Source organism: Motacilla alba, chromosome 1A, assembly GCF_015832195.1.
Source record: "Motacilla alba alba isolate MOTALB_02 chromosome 1A, Motacilla_alba_V1.0_pri, whole genome shotgun sequence".
In the NCBI taxonomy this organism is placed as follows: domain Eukaryota; kingdom Metazoa; phylum Chordata; class Aves; order Passeriformes; family Motacillidae; genus Motacilla; species Motacilla alba.
This window is the reverse complement of record NC_052031.1, coordinates 25,596,791-25,616,010: the sequence shown is the minus strand read 5'-3', so window position 1 is coordinate 25,616,010 and position 19,220 is coordinate 25,596,791. Positions and strand designations below refer to the sequence as shown.

The window sequence follows — 19,220 nt, the reverse complement described above, 5'->3', positions numbered from 1 at the left end:
TCAAAACTCCAGTCCAGTTCTTGATTTTATATACTGTGATATCAGGCCACATTCTACTCTGGTTTTTTACTTAGTTACACCAAATAGGCTGTAGGTATCGAAAGTAAAATTAATAGGATGCTTATCTACAAAAATTTCATTTTTGTAGATAAGCATCCTATTAATTTTACTTTTGATAAGTAATACTTAATAAGTATTACTTAATACTTAATAAGTAATACTTACTTATTAATCCTGAAAGAATTAAGAAACTTCCTTGTATAGTCCTCAAATACATTTTTTTTCTAATGCATTTTCTTTAGCAACTCTAAACCTCTAAAAATCTGCAACAGATAAAGTATTTTGTCAGTGCTTATTTGGGATGGCTTTGTAATGCAGCTCTATATTTATGAATTGCCAAAAAAGTCCTGTAACTGTTATGCTAATAAGATTATGTTATGAGATGTAGCTTTTACTTTGTGTCTTAGGTAGTTTATGGGAATGGTGTGAGCCTGCACACAAGTGTAGCTTTTAATATCCCAAATTAATGTGTGTGTACTCTGAATTAAATTTGAGTCTTTAAAATTGCAGATTACTTGTATCACTGTGCTGTTTCAGAAATAAAACATGATCTAAGAAATTCTTCATGTAAAAACTTCTTCATGTATCTTTGATATAAGTGGATTTCTACCAGGTATAATTGAATTAAGGAATATATAGAATAATTTTTTAAAGCAGGCATGAATGCTTATTTAACCTTTGAGTGAGATTATTTAACAAATGGTTCAAAAGAAAGCATTTGTATTTGACACAGGTTTTTGGAATTGCTGTTGATTTCTAATGCTTGATAGATATAATTGTGTATCAACTTTTTCCCTTTTATGTGCACTTGTTTGAGAGACTCAATATGATATTAATGGGAAGATTTTGTAAACTTGTTGATGGAAGCCACATGTGGGAAGAGTAAAAAGCAATGCTTTTATTTGACAACCAGTAGGTAGCCACCTGTTCTCATGTGGTTTTTTCTTGATGTTTAAGTAGTGGTGGTGATAATTCTGAATTGTTATTGCTACTATCAGATTGTTTTCAATAGGTTTATCCTGCAATAATATTTTACCTTCTGTAGTATACCTGGAACCCATGTCTCTAAATTTTGTCATTTTCAAGAAGCTTGTCTTTGCTCATATACCAATGCTGAAACATTTGGTTCTTGTTTGGTACAGCTTGCTCTGATTTATAGTTAGTATCAAAGTGATGTGAAGGATATCAAACGGACCTTGAATACCTTTTGAGCTGTCTGGTTGTATTCCTACCCGCAACATTCTAAACAGAAAAGCTGGACAAATAATAGAAGGGAGAGTAGCCTAAAATGTTGCTGTAGGCCAGTGGTGCATGAGTCTTTAATCGTTACCGTGCTGTATGGTGAATTTCCTTTCATCCTCAGTGAAGCCATTTAAGCTACAGAAGCAAATAGGACAGCAAACACTCTAGACTCTTCTTTTTCAGAGAGGAGAAAAGATGGGACAGTAAACATACTTTGATCCAGTATTTCAAACTGGCCAAAAAAGTGTGAGCTATACACATTCCTCACTGTATGGGTCTAAAAAGAGTGTTAATGAATAGGTATGGATGTAGATATACTGGAAGATGTCTGGATTTTGGGAGATATTTGAGAGTATTAATTCATGCATCTTGCAAAAGGGATTTTGGTTGCATACTGATGTCTGAACAAAGTTATTTCTGTCCTGCTATGGTTTTTTTTGTGCTAGTACAGGCTGCTTCTTCATATAATGTGCCAATGCACAGCTCTACATATAGGGATACTTGTTTCACAGACACAAAGATTTGTATCTAGTAAGACAGCAGAAAGGACTGGTTATATTCCTTTGGTATACCTGGTTGGTAGGGATAGAATTAATTAACATAGTTTTTGCTCGAAAGTGTGACATGCCAGTCCATGACAGCAAAAAGTGTTTGTTCCTGATGACAGTCATTCACTTTCTGCTGGTTCAGAAGGCTTCCCTGAAGGAATTTTAATTGATCTGCACTTACCCAAAATAAATCAGAAACATTGCTGTATCCTAGAGATTAAAGCAAAAGAAAAGATATTGGAATACAGAGGATATGATTTTTAAGGTTTACTTTGAGATGAAACTTGGGAAATGGAGATGCTGACCTGCATTTCTATAAGTGTTGAACTGAGTGGGAACATATGGATGAAGTTAGACTCAGACCCATGAGACCAGCAAACAACTTGAGAAGCAGAACCTGGCTTTGTAGCCCTCTGCCCTGGCTGCTTTGGGACTGTGGACCGGGGAGAGGAAGGCTACTGCTGCTTTACAGTAAGACTTTGCTACCTCATTTGATTTGATTTTTTTTTTCAGTGGTGATGGTGTTTTGGAAAAATCAATCAAATTTATTAAGCATATAGTAAAGTACAGAGAACCATGGGATTTCACTTCAGTGTTCAAAAGGATCTAGCCTGTACTTCAAATGCAACTAAGACTAGACTCCCTGTCTACCTAATGCAGTAATTCTCATTACTGTGAGTAGTGAATAGATCAGTGTGAAAAACGGATATAAAATTTGTTGAATTAGCACTAACATAAGGGACTATGCAAGGAGATGGGACTGGTCATCCTGGTTCAGACCAGTGGGTTTCTTGGACTGTCATCTGTCTCCTGTGATGGCTGTCTTCTGAGGATACCTCCACCTTCCTCTTGACTTACAAAACTTCCCTGCATAAACAGCATCTTTGGGAAGAAGTTCACAGTTCTGTCACACAATTTGTGGAGAAGAAACGCCCATTTTTCATCTGAACCTGGCTTTTATGAGGTAGTTTTTGAGTTCAAAGGATAGGGAATGTACAACGTCTGTGCAATCTTTCCCGCTTCAGACTTTTGTTGTTTCCTATCATGCCCTTCCTTAAGTCACCTTTTTTCCAGTCTGGATATTGGTGCATACTGAATTCTTCTTCATATATGGAAACTGTTTTAAGCTGGTGATCTTGTATCTTTTCTCCTCTGAACCTGTGCTAATTAGTTCTTTTTTTTTGTGTTCTGTGCTGGACGAGAGAGGAGCACGCTTTTCAATACAGGGGTTAATACAAGGGCAAATGACATGTTACACTTTGTCCTTTATTGTTTTCTAAATAATTTTTAGCATTTAATTTATAGATTTGACTGTGATGGAGTGGTGAGTTCTACGTTTTTATGAAGAAATTTCAATGAGACCTATGTATCATAAGCCCCAGGTCTCACTTTCTGAGCAGTAAAATGTAGTGCAATAGAGAGCTGTTTTGTTTAACAGAAAATTCAGAATAGCATGTTTATCAATACTGGCTAGGCAGAATGGTTTATAGTGAACCTATGCTCAACATATTGTGATTTCCTGCTTGATCCCAGCCAAAAGTATTCATTGTCTTTGTGGTACAAAATAAATAATCAATAATGTGAAATAATCTTTTAACTTGTACACCTGCTTTTTCAAAGAAATTCAATCTTGTTATTATGACTCTCAGAAGTGAAGCAGGTGACTGCTCTAGGAGTAGTGACTACTTCCCATATCTCATACAAAGAAAGAAAGATGTGAAAAGTGTGGGATTTTTTCCTAGGTGTGCAATACATGTGCATAAGGATGACACTGAAGTGTGTTTTAAATAGATGGTTGTAATACCTTGCAATAAAACACAATATGGAGGCTTGCACTTACTGTGTTCCTTTCTCTTTTTACCCTTAGACAACTTCAAGTGAAAGTTAGGGACCTTTTGTCCTCATCTGCTGTAGACGTGACAGGCACTTTTGGAAGGAGGACCAGTTGAGCACAAGGAAAAGACCTTCCCACAGCACAGCAAAGTGACAAAGTGACTCTGAAGAAATGTAAGTGATTTATAACTGAACTGTGGCTATGTTTCTACTGTGGATTTATATGCCCTGTGGGAGGAATACAGTACCCCATCACTGAAACATATTGCTTATAGATGTAAAATATGGTTTAGGAAAAAAAAAATTATGGACCATGCAGAAAATACATACCCTTTTGATGTTAGTGTGATGGTAAGCTATACTAGAATTTTTTTTTCCAAATGGCAATTGTTAATGGGATTGAAGCTCTGTAAGAATCAAAAACCTGGTTTTCTACCATTTTCTACTCATCAAGATCTTGGTCAATTTAAATACATAGAAACTAAGGAGCTGTATCTCAGTCATTCTAGATTCTGCTTACCTTCCGGAGAGGGGCAGGCATCTCCAGAGGCCAGTCCATCTCATCCTGAAAGCAGTGCCTAAGGAATGCAGTATTACTCACTGAGTAGCTTGTGTTCACTGCTTAGCTGCTGCCCAAGTGTTCAATGGATACTTTAACCTGGCACGTCTCTGCAGGATGCAGTGCCAGCTGCTTTTCTCCTCCCCATATTGTTATTCTCCCTCACTCAGCACGTGTAGCTGTTTGTAAATTTGGAGAATGGATCAGACTGAAAATAGCCAATTATTTGTCTAGTTTTGTTTTCAGTTGGGTTTATCCCAGCCTTCTCCCATATGGCTGTCCAAGGGCTGTCACTGGTACAAAGGCTGATGTGAGTGGGAATGAGCAGCCAAAAGTGTGCGAGAGCACGTGATAGCAGCTGTGCCAGTTTCTGCTGCTTGAATTCCTTGGTGAGCAATAGTCTTAGATCTTATAGATATTTTTAGTGCTTTGCCATTTATAAGAGTTAAAAAAATATGTGAGGCACCCTTACTTACTATCTAATGGGGAACTACTGTTTTGTTGTGCATTTCATACTGTGATAGTGCTGCCTTTTGTGTCCTTTGTAAATTAAAGTTCTGGTCTCCAAAACCAGTAAATGGTCATAAGTGGCTAGCAAATAAGCAGATGTCATGTCATGATTTATAGTGCAGGCGTGATACTGTGTAATTCATACATACATACATAATTTCTGAATTTTGAAGATGGTAGCCTGGTTTTGTACAGCACCAAACATGATGTGTGGGTTGGGTGATATCGAATGGTTAGTGGTTGGACTAATTTAGGCTCAAGATCCTTGTCTCCTGAACAGTGAAATGCTAAGTAACATTTCATTCTAACAGTAAATACCAGATGGGAGGGTGTAAAGAAGACGGAGCTAGACTTCTCTCATTGACACCTGGTGACAGGATGACAGGCAGTGGGTACAAACTGCATACAGATTATTAAATGTTTCCATTGAAAAATAGTATAAAAAAACTTCCTTATCTTGAGGATGGTCAAACACTGGAGAGGCTTGCCCAAAGAGGTTGTAGAATCCCCATCCATGGAGATATTCAAAACTCAAAAGGATGAGCAGCCTGCTGCATCTGACCCTGCTTGATCAGGGGTTTAGATTCAATGAGCTTCTGAGGTCTCTCCTAATCTCAGCTATTCTGTGATTTTGGGGGTATTTATAGGTAAGCAAAATCAGAAATATCCTGCTATTTTATGTTATGACAATATTTTTTTTTAAATTGTTCTATTTTGAAATATTTAGTTATTCAGTTTAGTATTTTACTTAAGTTTTGGCAAAAATGAGACATGGCAGAATTTGCAAGCTTTCTAAAATGTGTTAAATTATATTTAAAGACTTGTAGTTGTAACTATGAAAATCACATTGAAGCCAGTGAAATTATCTTTTAGCTTTGAATTAGCACCGGGTTTCACGTGATGTGAACAGTCACATGATGGGGATTTTAGATGTTTGAGAATAGCATCTTTTTCATTTGATCCATGGCAAGAAATAACACATTTTTAGTATCATTTTGTGCTTGGGAAAAAAAAACAAACCAAAAATACCCATAACTAGGAACAAACTCTTGCAGGTGAGCTCCATGAATCCACAATAGAAATAGCTGTCTTCCTGATGTTTTTTTAGAGACCAGTGAGACCTATAAAGTGACCTAAGAATTTCAGTATAAGCTCTGTTTTCATTACTTGCAAATGGCCATCCTGGGACAGTCCATAGTTAAAAAGGATGCCAGTGTAAACGTATAAAAAATGGACAAATGTACAGTGAGACTTCACAACATAGCCTTCTATCTTCTGTGAATGTGTGCTTGAGGGGCTTCCTTGTGTTTTGAAATACTTGGGAGCAAGGAAATCTCCTCTTCAAATGTCAGCATTCTTGAATTTTAACTTTGATTAATTTGGCAGACTTGTTCTGCCCACAGTTTTGCTATAGCCTGAGTGTCTTTGCAAAAGTTTCTGTGAGATGGGTGTATCATTCCTGAAAATGGAAAAACAAAAACCAGTCTATAAAAAGGTCTATGACCTCTTCTTTGCTTTTGAGCAAGAACTTGGAATTTAAAAGGGAAGCTTTAATGGGTTATAAAATGTGTCTTTTGCCATGCTTCTGAATGTCTATCCTTATTGCACTGAATTATAAGCTTTTGAAAATTGCTGCTTACTCATACACAGAAGAGGCATATTACTTTGTCAGCATATTCTGAAAATAGATCTTGTATATTCTTAATCTTCTAGAAATGACTGAGTCTTCCTGGCTTGGAGATCAAACGCTGTGTGACATTTCAAATTTACAGATCCCCTGCTATTTTCACAAAAGGGTCTTGTTTTTTTAATTTTTCTGGGACAGTGTATTTTCATTCTTACACTTGTGGGTAATTCTGGTTTTCTGTATTTTATGCTTACTTTTCCCAAATGCTATTTGAGAAGGGTGTCAAGAATGGGATTAATTTCCCATGATGTTAGCCATCTAAACCTATAGGTAGTATAAATCTGAGCTGGTCACCATAGGCTTCTTTAGTCAGTGAAGAGAGATGGAGACTTCCAGGGGAGGATTCCCATAGCTTCTTTCTATTTCTGTCTTTAGATAAGACAATTCCTTCTTTAGAGATGCCTGTTTCTTGTCACTCACAATAAAAGCAACCTAAGGTGACTGGCACAAATTTAGACTTTTAACTTTTCTATTAAATATTAAGACAGATACATTCCTTCTCATGTGACATAATTTGAGACTTAAGAGGCAGAAATGTTATCACTGACACTCACAAAAACATCCTGCTTTCACACTAGTAAACAAAATGATTTAAATTTTTTTTTTATGGTTAAGGTCCTTATCCTTTAGATATTGTATGTAACCAGTAAAACAATGAACTTCAAATGCCATTTTGATATTAGCTATGAAGTATCAATACATTCTGGGTGTTTTCTGATATTTGGGTTCTAGGTTAAGAAATGCAAATGTTTTAATTTTATGTCATTATTTAATTTCTAGTAAGGTAATAAAAGGGATGTATCATGAGATTCTGTCATCGTTGCCTTTCAGCTTGCAACAGAAGATTGAAAAAAATCTGGTGCTAATATAACAGACAAAAATGCACTTTTACTTAAATTAAGAGCGAGAATTTAGGTGTCTTTCCAATTTGAAACAATTTGCTCTACTATCAACTAATTTTGATAATGTGTTCTATTAAATGAGATTGTGATGAAATGCTGTTTTCCATTTGTATTGAAGTATTTTAGATTTCCTTAGTAATTTAAACTGTTGTTTATACATGAGTAATGCAGCTACATTGGCTAACCCGGGATAACATAACACCTTCTTCAGTCCCACTTTTCCTGGGTAAGGGCTCTATGTGGGGAGCACTTTCTTGCCAAGGAATAGTTGAATGTGTCTAAAAGGCATTAGAAGTAATGTATGCTGGCTCTATTTGCTTTTTAGCTAAAATGTGGGCATCTGACATAGAAATTGTGGTGTAATTTATTATCAGATGTCTTTTTATGTTTAATTGCCATGTATTTGAATTATTACCTGGAAGGGCTAGACTTACCTAGACTAATTTCATACACATTTATAGCATCATTGTGATGAGACTATGGGCAACAGTTGAATGTGCTTCAAAGATAGTCTCAGTTTTACTTGTCCTGTTGTTCAGAAATGCTCAGGACTGCTCATGGTAAGCACTGTTTCTGTACTTCCACTCATGGTTGACTGACTAACTCTTATTGGAGTGTAAAAATTTTTCTCTCCTGTATAATTTCACTTTAAATATTGCATTTTGTATTAGAGGTTTATCTTTCATTTTGTTTCCATCCTTTCACTGTTATTTAAAGTGGTACATTTAGTTCAGTATTGCATAGTAGCAGTATGCATGTGTTATAGCTTAAAACTACAGCAAATACTGATTCCTGGAATCCACATTTGACTGAGGAAGCACTTTGCTGTTTAAAGAGTTGTTTTGTTTTTTTTTTAACAGTGTTGCAAATTTGCCTAAAGAAAGAGCTTAGAGAATGGAGACAACCTCATGTTAGTAATTTGTAGTTACTTTCTCTTTCTCTTTGTCTGTTCCTTCTAATATTTGCACAAAAATAGCATTCACCAATGTTAGTATCACAGTATCACTAAGTTATGTGTTCTAAACAAGAACAAAATATTTCCCTTAGAAACACTGTTACATCAGTACTTGCTGGCCAAGATTCTCACTGGTAAATACACAAAGCTTCACCAAAGCTGGCAAGCTGTCTCTTTGTAGTTGAAACAAGTTTTATAGGCTTTATTTTTTTTCAAGTCTGTAAGATTGTCTGACTTTATTTGGATTGGGTTTGTATTATTCCCATTCTTCTGCAACTTTAAGAATGTTTAGTTTTGAATGGAATTTTATGCTTTATCACAAAAAACCCAAAAGACCCTAGTTCTGAGAGAATGAAAAGGGCAGTTCAGCCAAGGTGCCACTAAACAGCGGATGTTTGAGTACTGAAGAACTGTGCCTTTTTTATTGAACTGTACATTTTATGACACTTTGTCCTGACCCTGTTCGAGGGTTAAACTGAGGAGATCCAACAGTCTGAGAATATCTGGGTTCAGTGAATGAATCTGAGTATAGAAACCTGAGGAGTATCTGTTCGAGAAACACATTAATGACTGCATCAAAGTTAACAGAACAAGTATTTTCCACAGCATAGGCATCTAAGTCAGCAGGGGCTTTTTAATAATAGAAAATTTCACATGGGCTCAATCCCATTGCATGCAGAAAGTGAATTAAGTTCCTTTCACACTGTTATTCTGACTCAAAATATAAAAGCAACCTGAAGTTTCAAATTGGGAAAAGGGAGAGATGTTTTGACTGTTGCAGACATTTTTAGAAAGTACAAATATATGTTGATGGTTGTTATAAAACTACCTATGTGCTATGCATCTTGTCTCAAGTTGCAGATAAACAAGAGAGAAAAGGCAAGTTTTTGCCAGCATATCTTAATTTCTTTAGCCTATAAAAGGTTTTCTTTTCTCTAGAGAATTTTGGATTAGATTCCAAATTGGAATCTATTTTGAATTGGTTGAGAGCATCAGTTGATTGGACCTTATGCCATTCTGACTGTCAATTTCATTCATTTTCTACTTTGTGAGCAGTAGAGTCATATTACTTCGATTTGAGAGATCTTTCCTATGGTATAAGTGAGTGAAAGCTGGGTGATAGGCTAAATAAAGATGCCAGCTAAGGAGATGCCTTTTGCTAAAATGGTGTTTTTGTGGAGTCTGGTGTCCTGCACGCAGTTCCCTGGCATTGAGCTGCTGAGGAACTGGAAATGGTGTGAAACATAGATTTTTTAATGGAAGAGAATATTCTTCGTAGAAGATCAGTAAATGTTCATAAAGAATTACTGTCTGTTGGCAGACACAGCTGCACTGTTATGCTTCAGAGGTAGAGGCATTTGGATGATAATGAAGGGATTCTTGTACACAGCTAACAAAGCATAGGGAGATACTTTGGGGCAGTCATAACATGTAATAATATTAATAATACACTGCATCTGAGGATTTCACAGAACTTTACAGAAGACATCAATGAATTAATATGATCTTAGCTCCCTGTAGGAGGAAGTGCTAAGACTTGGGTGGGTTGAATGCAGAAATACCATCTAATTTTTATGGTAAGTTGGTTACTGTTCCTTTGCTGCACACAGGTAATTCAGGAAGTATCAGTATTTTCCACATGGAGTTCATAAGGTAAAGAGAAACAGATTGGCTTGGTCTGGGCAAACAGTAACTCCAACATAAGCATTCCAACACCAAAATCATCCCAAACAGCCTGCCTGTTTGCAGTGATAGTTGGCTCGGGCTGCTGGATCTCTGCTGTTGTACAGCTTGAAGTGCTATGTAATATTCCAGGAGATAACACTGTGCAAACAGTGCAGTTGGAACCTGGCCATTCAGCGTAACAATTTCATAAGTTCTGATATGCTGATGCATGTGTATGTCAGAAAAGCAGCATATTTTTATATGTTAAAACCATTGGTAGGAGATACATTAGACAAAAACAACTTTTCAAGGGCAAGACACAAACACTGTAGTTTAAGAGTATAAGAGCAGAAACCATCTGCTGTGTAGTATGTTTTGATGAAAACACACATGATGGAAACCAAAGCTAATTAGTCAGTTATTCCATGATGCAATTTAGGGGTTTTAAAATAATCATATTTAGAAAATTGTTTTGGAGAGACAGTTGTAAAAGACACTTTGGGTTTTGCTCCTTCAGCACCGCTTCCTGTTTATTGCTGCCTTTGGTACATCATTCCTAAGGACCATTCATTCACCTCTTGTCCCTCCTGTTGAAGGAGATATCAATAGTACCTTAAAAGTGTTCTTTAATATTTTTCCATTTTAAACCTCATATATTGAGTTAGTGAAATATAAAATTGCTTCTCTCCTTTATCTGTAGCCACAAATGAAAACATGTAAGTTCTCAACTGACACAATTTTGGCAAAAATCATATTTTTAAATAGAAACCAAGTACGGGTTATGCTAATAGAACCTCATTTGTAATTTAAACTGAAGCTGTTAACATTCAATAATGGAGCCATACATCAAGGAGTTTTCTGCAAAAACAGAAAAATACTAATTCTTCATCCTCAGATCTGCAAATCCAGACTGATGGGATTTCAGCCCTTCATCTTTTACTGACAGGCGGCAGCATCAGTGGAATAAAACTAAAATTTGATCCCTTTTCTCTCCACCTCCTTCCCCTAATTTTACTCTGACAGAGGAAGAATCACAGTTTTAGCTGGTATCTTAGCCCAGGGGAAAAAATGGTCTGTCATCAGGTCTTTTAGGGAGACAGAGCTCTTCAGTGGAGCAGTTAAATGGTACTTTGATTCTCAGGGTGCATCTTATACCTGTATTTTTGCAAGATACAATAAATGGTTTCTGAGACATTATTGAGAGCAGAATCAAGGTCATCAAACTTCCCCCAAGAGGTCAATACCTCTCAGTTCTTGTTTCTGATGAAAATGGGGGAGATGGGCTCCAGATGGACTATCTGAAACTGTGCACTCATATGAGCAATCCCCAGCCATGTTAGTACAGGATGTACTTCTAATTCTTCACCTGCAAAAATCAGTGACTGATCAAGTTTTTCTAGATAAATTTTAATTGATTTTGCAAGAATTTGATGCATGCATGTTGAAGTTTGTAATTCTGAATCCCCTAACATGCGTACATTACTGTAAAGTCCTCTACAATTCATGATGAAATAGAAGCCTTTGGGTATTTTGAAGTTGAGACCTCCTGCGTCTTTGGAGAAATTCATTTTGAAGCCCTAAAGCTAAATTACAAAGCTCTTCATTGTCTGCAAATGAGTTGCTCCTGTTCTTGAGTTGGCTTATGAAGCTGACTTCCTGCATATGGCGGAAAATACTTGTCTAAAGAGAGAAAAGATGTAAATCTGCCACAGTAAAAGAAATTATCCATGGAAAACAAAAATAATGTGGTATTATACCTAGAACAAGAGTGATTGCCAGCTTAGTATCAATTGGCTTCTGCAGCATCTCTTAGTATTTTAGTTCAAATCAGGACTGCACTTGAAAAGTATCACAGACTAGCCTCTCCCTGAACCTTCGTAATAATAAAGCTAAACAAGAGCGAGTGTTTGAAGAATGGACCAAACCTGTGCAGTAGTACAAAGCTAAGTATCATGAAGTACATGCCACATGTGTGTAATGTGTTCAGCTCCAGCTATTCTATTGTGCAAGGCCATTTTTGTTGGGCTCTACTATTTCTTAATGCTGATGTTTTCTTAGTTATAAAAGATCATGGGGATTCTTTTCATAAATAAGTCTGTAAAAAAACCCACCCTGTCATGTCTCTGAGTAATGTAATATTTCCACTTTTTGCTCAGATAGTAGGTTAGAGTCTGTAATTGTAGGGGTCTCTTCTGTAATTAAAATGTTTTCTTATAATCACATGTACTTCTATGACCAGTGGGATGTTTTCATTTTGTGTGTTTAAAACTGTGCTGAAGGAAATACTGTTTTCACCTAGTCTGTTTCCATTGAAACTATCATTTAAAGGATGTGATTGAAACTATCATTTAACGAAGGTGATCTCACCTTCTTTATTCAAATTTCTAAGGGAGACTTTGAACAGATACCTTAAGAGGAGAACTAGATGACCAGTAGAGGGTTGTAATTTTCAACGCCAGTTTCTATGGTTATATGATTAAAAAAAATCAATGATGAATTTATACCTTGTTTATCAACAGATACGAGAAAAAGTAGAAGTTGATACTGAAGCCAAACTTGATAATCTTCTATAGTTTTCTGTGTTGTAAGAAGTTGTGTGTGGGTGTGTTTATGACTGTGGATCTTCATTGGGCATTTAAACATTAAACATGATTTATGAGCTCTTGGCTAGCAAAGTCTTTTGGTCAATCAGCCAATATCCTGTTCCCATGGCACTATGTGCTGAGAGAATTACTTACCCATTTCTGGGCTCTTCAAACTCAGCCAGTAGTTACTTCGGTAGCACGCTGTGAATTAGTAAGATGATGCATCTGAAGTGCCACAGGTGCCAAAATTAAAGATCAGAACACTTTGTTGCTATGTTTATGAAAAACCAGCATATTGTAGCCTGCTGTTTAACAATGTAAACTTCCACTCATTTTAGCATTCTTTTTTAAAATATTGTGCTTATGTAAACAGCTGAATTTTTTTTTGCATTTTTCATGCTCATGGATGGAACTGGAAAGCATGGGATGTAAGGAAATAGGCTGTTTGTAAATATATGTAAAAAGATAACGAGAAAAAGGAGAAAATTAAGATTTTGTAATAATTTAGGAAAACCAGTTTGAGATCAACTGGATGACAGGAAGGCATTAGTTATGAAATACCCATTAACTCTCAATAGGGTTAGACCAGCCACTACCAGATGAGGCATTCAATATTTAACATCAACTGATTTCATTGACAGATGATCAAGATAAAAATTAAATTTTAAAAAATGGTAAAGTGGACTTTGTAGTGTTTTTCACAACATTGTAGTTGTTTACCAGGCTCAGCATAAACACAGACTCTTCAAAATTCTTAAGCTATTGCCTTATAGAGTTGTAGGGGCAGACCTAAAGAGATTTTCAAGATGTTGAAATGTCAGCATAACAGTAAATTTGCTAATGCTGAGCTGTATATTTCAAATATTTTACTCATTGATGGATGCTACACTTTTATTGGCATGGCTTATGATTAGTATAAAAATAATTTTAAAATATTTGCAGATTTAATAACCTTGCTTGCCATGCGGAAACCTGGCAAATGTGTTTTTAGTCTGAGGATGGATATCTCTATTTGCTTCACATGGACAAACAACCTGATTGATCTACTGTTTACTCCTTGTCATGTGAAATTAAAAACATAAGGAATCAAGTATTTATAATTTTTCTCAAATAATTTAGAGCAATTTTGGCACTAAGTTTCACTTAATGTTCTGCTCATTCATGTAATCAAAAGTAAAATGCTTAAAGTGGAACACCTATGATTCCTTTCCTAGGCTATAGGAAACTGAAAGCCTCAACTGGGAAATTCTGGAAAGAGAAGGATTTTTGCCTCTCACACTTGTGTGTATGAGGTCGCTTTACCCTGAAATGTTTTTCCACACTCACCCCAGACCTATCTTAAAGGGCATATGGAGGAAAGAAACAGAGTGACTTAAGTTCACCAAACACTTGTTAAAAAGATAAATCAGGTTAGACAATGAACGGGGAAGTGACACCATTCTGAAGAATTAAAGTCCTGAAGTAGTGTGTGGTTGTAACGTGTTAGCTGAGTACTTCTTAAATGTGGCCTGCACTCTGGTCTATTCTTAGGATTTACTGCTGGGTTCCCACGCAGAGATCACGTTTGTTGCTGCTGTTGAAGATGTCAATTTTTTGCAATTTATTGATTGCTATCCTAAGCTAATGAGAAAATATTGTGAACCTAGTTTGAGTCACAGACAGGTACCATGTAAAGATATGAACAAGATACTGCAAAGGCTTTGGTGACTGTCTTGTCTTTCTATTACTCCTCTTTCTGTGAAGTTGAAGCTGGCCAGCTTTAGAACCAAGGGAATCTTCTCCATTACTTGCATTGACTTTCCCAGTGTTGGCAGGGTGCTTTATATCTTCCATGCATAGGCCTTCCATGTGATGGAAGCATTGTGTCAATGGAGGCATGTGAATAGTAGCTTGAATAGTTTCATGATTTGTGGACAAAATCAGGCAGAATTGTGCCTGAAGAAACAAATATTTCTAAAAATTAGACACAACGTTGGTTTAAAGGTTGTGTCCTTTGAAAGGATTTGAAGTAGTTTAGGTGCTTACGTTGCTCAAGGGACTTTGAGTACTGTGAGGTTTTAAGGAAGGCTAAGTATTCCAGGAAGTTTAAGAGCTTATGGCATCGTAAATATTTAAGATGATTTAAAAGGTTATGTCCTCTTTAGTATTTGAGTTGGATTAAGTGCTTATATTGCCTTAAGGACTTTTTCCCTTTTTTTCCCTAAAAGGAACCTGGGAAATTAAATGCAAAAAACCTCCTGTAGATGCAATATTTGGGCTTTTTTGCATTTTTGTTTTCATTTGAGAAATGCTAGGTTTCAATAGCAGCATTAACTTGACCACACTACATATGCATCAAAGATGGACAGACTAATGGATGGTTTCTAGGAAACCTCTGGATATGAAATCCAGAAGCAGTAGTTTTTAATACCTTCACATCCTGTGCCGTGAGAAATGTTTTTTCCTTCTGCTTGTTTAGCATGATCTGGTAAAGATCAAATAGACAATCAGAATAGAATCAGATTATGGAAACACAAAGAAGCAATTTCACCTTGGAAGGTAAAGAGCATCTATAATTCAATATGCAAGAAAATAGGAAGCCATTTAGTTTCACTTTGTGCTTTGCTTGATATTTTACTTTAGTGAAAAAGAATAACAAATATTACAGGTCTAGGTGTCAGTGGCTTCTTTTAAAAAAATTATCAATTTATATATTTATTCTTGTCTTCTGAGATGCCTTGACTAAATTTGTCAGTAGTGTATTTGCATAACATATTTTTAAAATTTTCTATTCTACATTCCTGAAAATTTTATTTTCTAATTTTTATTTTATAAACCAAATACATACAATTCTTATTGCAGTAAAAGCAAATAGTCACCATTCATTCAATGTATTCTATGCTGCCTCAATTAAATGGGCATCGGTCCATTGTCCAAACATTTTTCTCATGGGCCTCTGATACACCAGTGACTTTGCTTGGTTATTTCCGCGCAATTACAGTAGCTGATTCTACTCCTGCAGGTTGCCCTGGCACAGTGTGCAGCACCAGCCATCTGGACCATGTCTGGTAGCTTTATGGGGAACACATAAGACACCAGCTGCAGTACTGCATCCAGCTCTAGGGTCCTGAACACAGGAAAGATGTGGGCCTGTCCAGAAGAGGGCCACAAAAACGACCAGAGGAATGGAACACCTCTGCTATGAGGAAAGGCTGGGGTTGTTCAGCCTGGAGAAGAAAGATTCTGGAGAGGCCTCATTGTGGCCTTTCCGTTCTTAAGGGGGCCTGCAATACAAATGGGAGCAGAGATTTTACCAGGGGCTATAGTAACAGGAGTAGAAGGTGAGGGTGACCTGAAGCTCTCGAATCTGGGCATGCTTTCATAAAGGCTGCATTCAGCCACATGGGTGGCATGAGTGAGATGTCCATATGTTCCAAGAAAATTTTCAGATAATATCCCAGCAAGTTAAAAGGAGTAGTGAAATATTGGTGGTAGTGCTGGCTCACTCTGTCCTAGCAGTTATGACCAAGAATCACCAAGAGCTGGTAGTACAATGTGTTCAAAGGATGGGGTGGTCAGAACTGAGCAGCTCACACCTTTCAGGCTGTGTCTGTGGCTCTCTGTTATGTCTCACTTAAAGCAGAGTTGAAAAGACAAAGACAGGGAGAGAATGGGATACATTTCCCAACATAGGTCTAAGCACAGTGCATGGAATGAGTTAGTGTTGCTTTGTGATGCCATGCAGTCAAGTGATTATGTGTTTTAAAATGGGTTTGGTGTAATTGTGACTTCCCCTACTTCAGAACTAACTCATGGTTCCTAAAAGCTCCTAAAAATGGTTAAAATATGTTTTCATGAGTGTGCATCTTTAAATGTGCTTCCTGTTAATTTTAGTGTATCCCATGGAGGAAGGACCAGTGTTTTTCTGTCTTTCTCAAACTTTGCATCATCTGATAATTTTAAAAGTACAGTTTCTATATGAATGACATTTCACCATCCAAGTTATGAAAGAAAACACACCAGACCAGGAAGGACCCCTATTGAGTCCCATTCATAGTATCCATCCTTTATTCCCAGTTTCTGTATCGAATTTTTGAACACATTTTGTATTAGCCTTAAAATAGCTTAATTTAGTCTTTGTTTCCTTTGCTTCTTTTATGAGTCATCTTGTCTTTTTATGTGTCATCCACTGCTTCGTTCCTGTTAAAAAACTATTTTTTCTACTGATGGAGAAATTTAATTGGCTCGCCAATTTTGGTTATGACAGAACTATATTTACAGGTATTTATTTTCTTGTTGTAAAGAAAGAGATAAAATCTTGTTGGTCTTGGTTTTCTTAAAACTATTTCAGAAACTGAAATTAATTGAAAAATGAATCATTTCTTATCTCCTCTTTTTTCAGCTTTTTATGGGAACTGTATGAGAATCATTATGGGAACTGACAGGGACTGTATTTTTCCCTCTTGATTTTTCTGGAGCTCCATCTATTCTCTAGAGTTCTGAAAAGTTGCTAATGCCAGTGAGGGAGTTTCAATTATTTGTCTTAGAGTGCCTTGCACTGTAGTTAAATGTCTTACCTATTGAGGTAGTGCAGCTGTTTATGATAATAACGGGCAAAGACATTAGTCACTGATTTGATTGGAGTTAAGAATAAATTCCAAAAATAAAAGTAACTTAAACTCTTAAAATTTCACTGGTTTGTTTTTGAGTAGACATAGATGACAGATAAGTAAAATTTCAGTGCAGTCAGGCATTGGAAATACTGGAGTTTGGTATTCTTCTGCTGGCATCACAGCATGGGCCAACATTGTGTTTTTACCTAACAGAAGTAAGGTTGGTTAGGCTGAACTCTTGACAGCCTTGCATCTTACTTACTGCAGTGTCTTGTCATCTGGTTTCCCCGTTTTACTCTTAATTTTTTGTCCCTTTTGTCACTAGTTTTAGTGATCAGATTGTATTTATCTCTTACATTAAAAGCTAAGCAAAATATATGTCTGATTCTTCTGCAAATAGCCTGATCAGCTCTTTTTTGAATTTTCCTATTAATGTTAAGGAATGTAAAAAATCCTTTTTTGCTATGCAGTTTTCTTTTAAGTTACATTTCACTTTCTGTTTTTTGCCCTCTTGACTTTATCCTTGTACTGACATGTTTTTCTCTCTCACCTACTTGTGTTCATGGACCTCTACTTTCCTGAAGTTGCAGGCCCTTGAAGAGCTTGTGATGTAGCCTTTTTCCACGTTGACTTAGTTTGCTCTTAGGCTGTAAATGTTACTTCTTGATGGAACAGTGATCTCTCTTGAACTCTTTCTTCTTCCCTTCGAGTTACCTTTTACAGGATCCTGGCCACCAATGCATTTATCCAAGTCCTTTTCTGTAATCGTCATTGACTTTATTCTCCCAGCCTCCCTTTTCCTTCCCGTCCTTAGAAATGGGAATTCTCTCATGTTATGGTTTCTTTCAACCAAGGTGCCCTCAATTTTCACATTTACAGTCAGTTGAAGGTTGAAGTATAATCTAAAACATTTTTTGCTTCGAGTGCTTTCCTCAGTTTCTATACTAAGAGTGGTTGCTCACACATATTTGGATAGCCTGTATCTTGCTGTCTCCTTTCCAAAAAGATGACCAGATAGTTAAGGTTTGCTGGTATTGCCAAGTTCTGCTGATACTTGTTTGCACTATTTTGTCACAACCCCCCCCTATAATTTTTTTTTTTAATTTTTTTCCTGACAGGAGAAAACTCAGTGTGCTATTTAAGAGATAAAGGACTGTGCTAGATGTACAAGCAACCAAATGTCAGCAAATATGTGAATTTATCTTTTTTTACTGAATTGGTAAACAGACTGAATTTCAGCTGATGTTTCTTCTGGCCACATCTAAAAGAAAAAACCTTTTTGAAAATTAGAGATGGTGCCAGAAATGATTATGAAAGTGATTTAAGAGCTTGAAAATTGCCTTGCAGTGAAATATTTAACATCAGTCTGTTTACCTTATCAAAAAGATGTTTGAGAAATTACTTAATTACAGCATACCTTCACAGAGAGAAAATATCTGGTGCTCTAGAGAGCTCTTTAGTCTAGTACAGAAAAAGAAAGTGTGTCATGAAACAATTGTTTTAGCTGAAACAGAATTCATTCTTCAATCAGCTAAAAGTGTTTGGGTTCAATAATAAGGTACTGTCTGAAATTTTATAGTCTGTGATATTGTAGGAAGTCAGACTTGATGATCTAATGGTCCTTTCTGACCTTAAACTCTTTCTAATTCATGAATCATCTGAACTTCAGCAACTCTGCAAAACACATGGCCCTCTTCTTGACAACCTTGACAGCCCGCAGAAGAGAAATACACTCGGACTGGGAGGGGCTTCTAGGATAAGATAAAAACAAAGCAAGGGAGAGGAGGTAATGCTTTTTGAAATAACTGTGGTTTGTGATCAGGGGATCTGAAGACATTTTCTAAATTTGTGATTGCTTTTTACGTATTCTAGGTGGAGGGCCCCTTCCAGAAACAGTTATTCTTGGTAGTTCATATATTCTTTCATTTTATTGTTAATTGCCCTCTAGATGAGATAGGTTGCTCATTTGGCCAGCTTCTAGTGGACTTTGCTGGCTTTTTCATTTGGGAAAAAGTCAGAAAGATATCTGGACTTGACAAGACTTGATATCTGGAATGCAGAGACCATTAGTGAATTCTTTTA

General features: G+C 36.4%; 1 protein-coding gene across 18 annotated transcripts in view; it reads left to right on the top strand.

The window, feature by feature from the left end:
* Nucleotides 1–19,220, top strand: part of FOXP2 (forkhead box P2) — a 405,492-nt gene that overhangs the window by 58,727 nt on the left and 327,545 nt on the right. For all 18 annotated transcript variants that reach the window (XM_038153687.1, XM_038153686.1, XM_038153685.1 and 15 more), the window contains one exon: nucleotides 3,718–3,857. The gene's annotated coding sequence lies outside the window, so the exon portion shown is untranslated. The remainder of the gene's footprint in view (nucleotides 1–3,717; nucleotides 3,858–19,220) is intronic.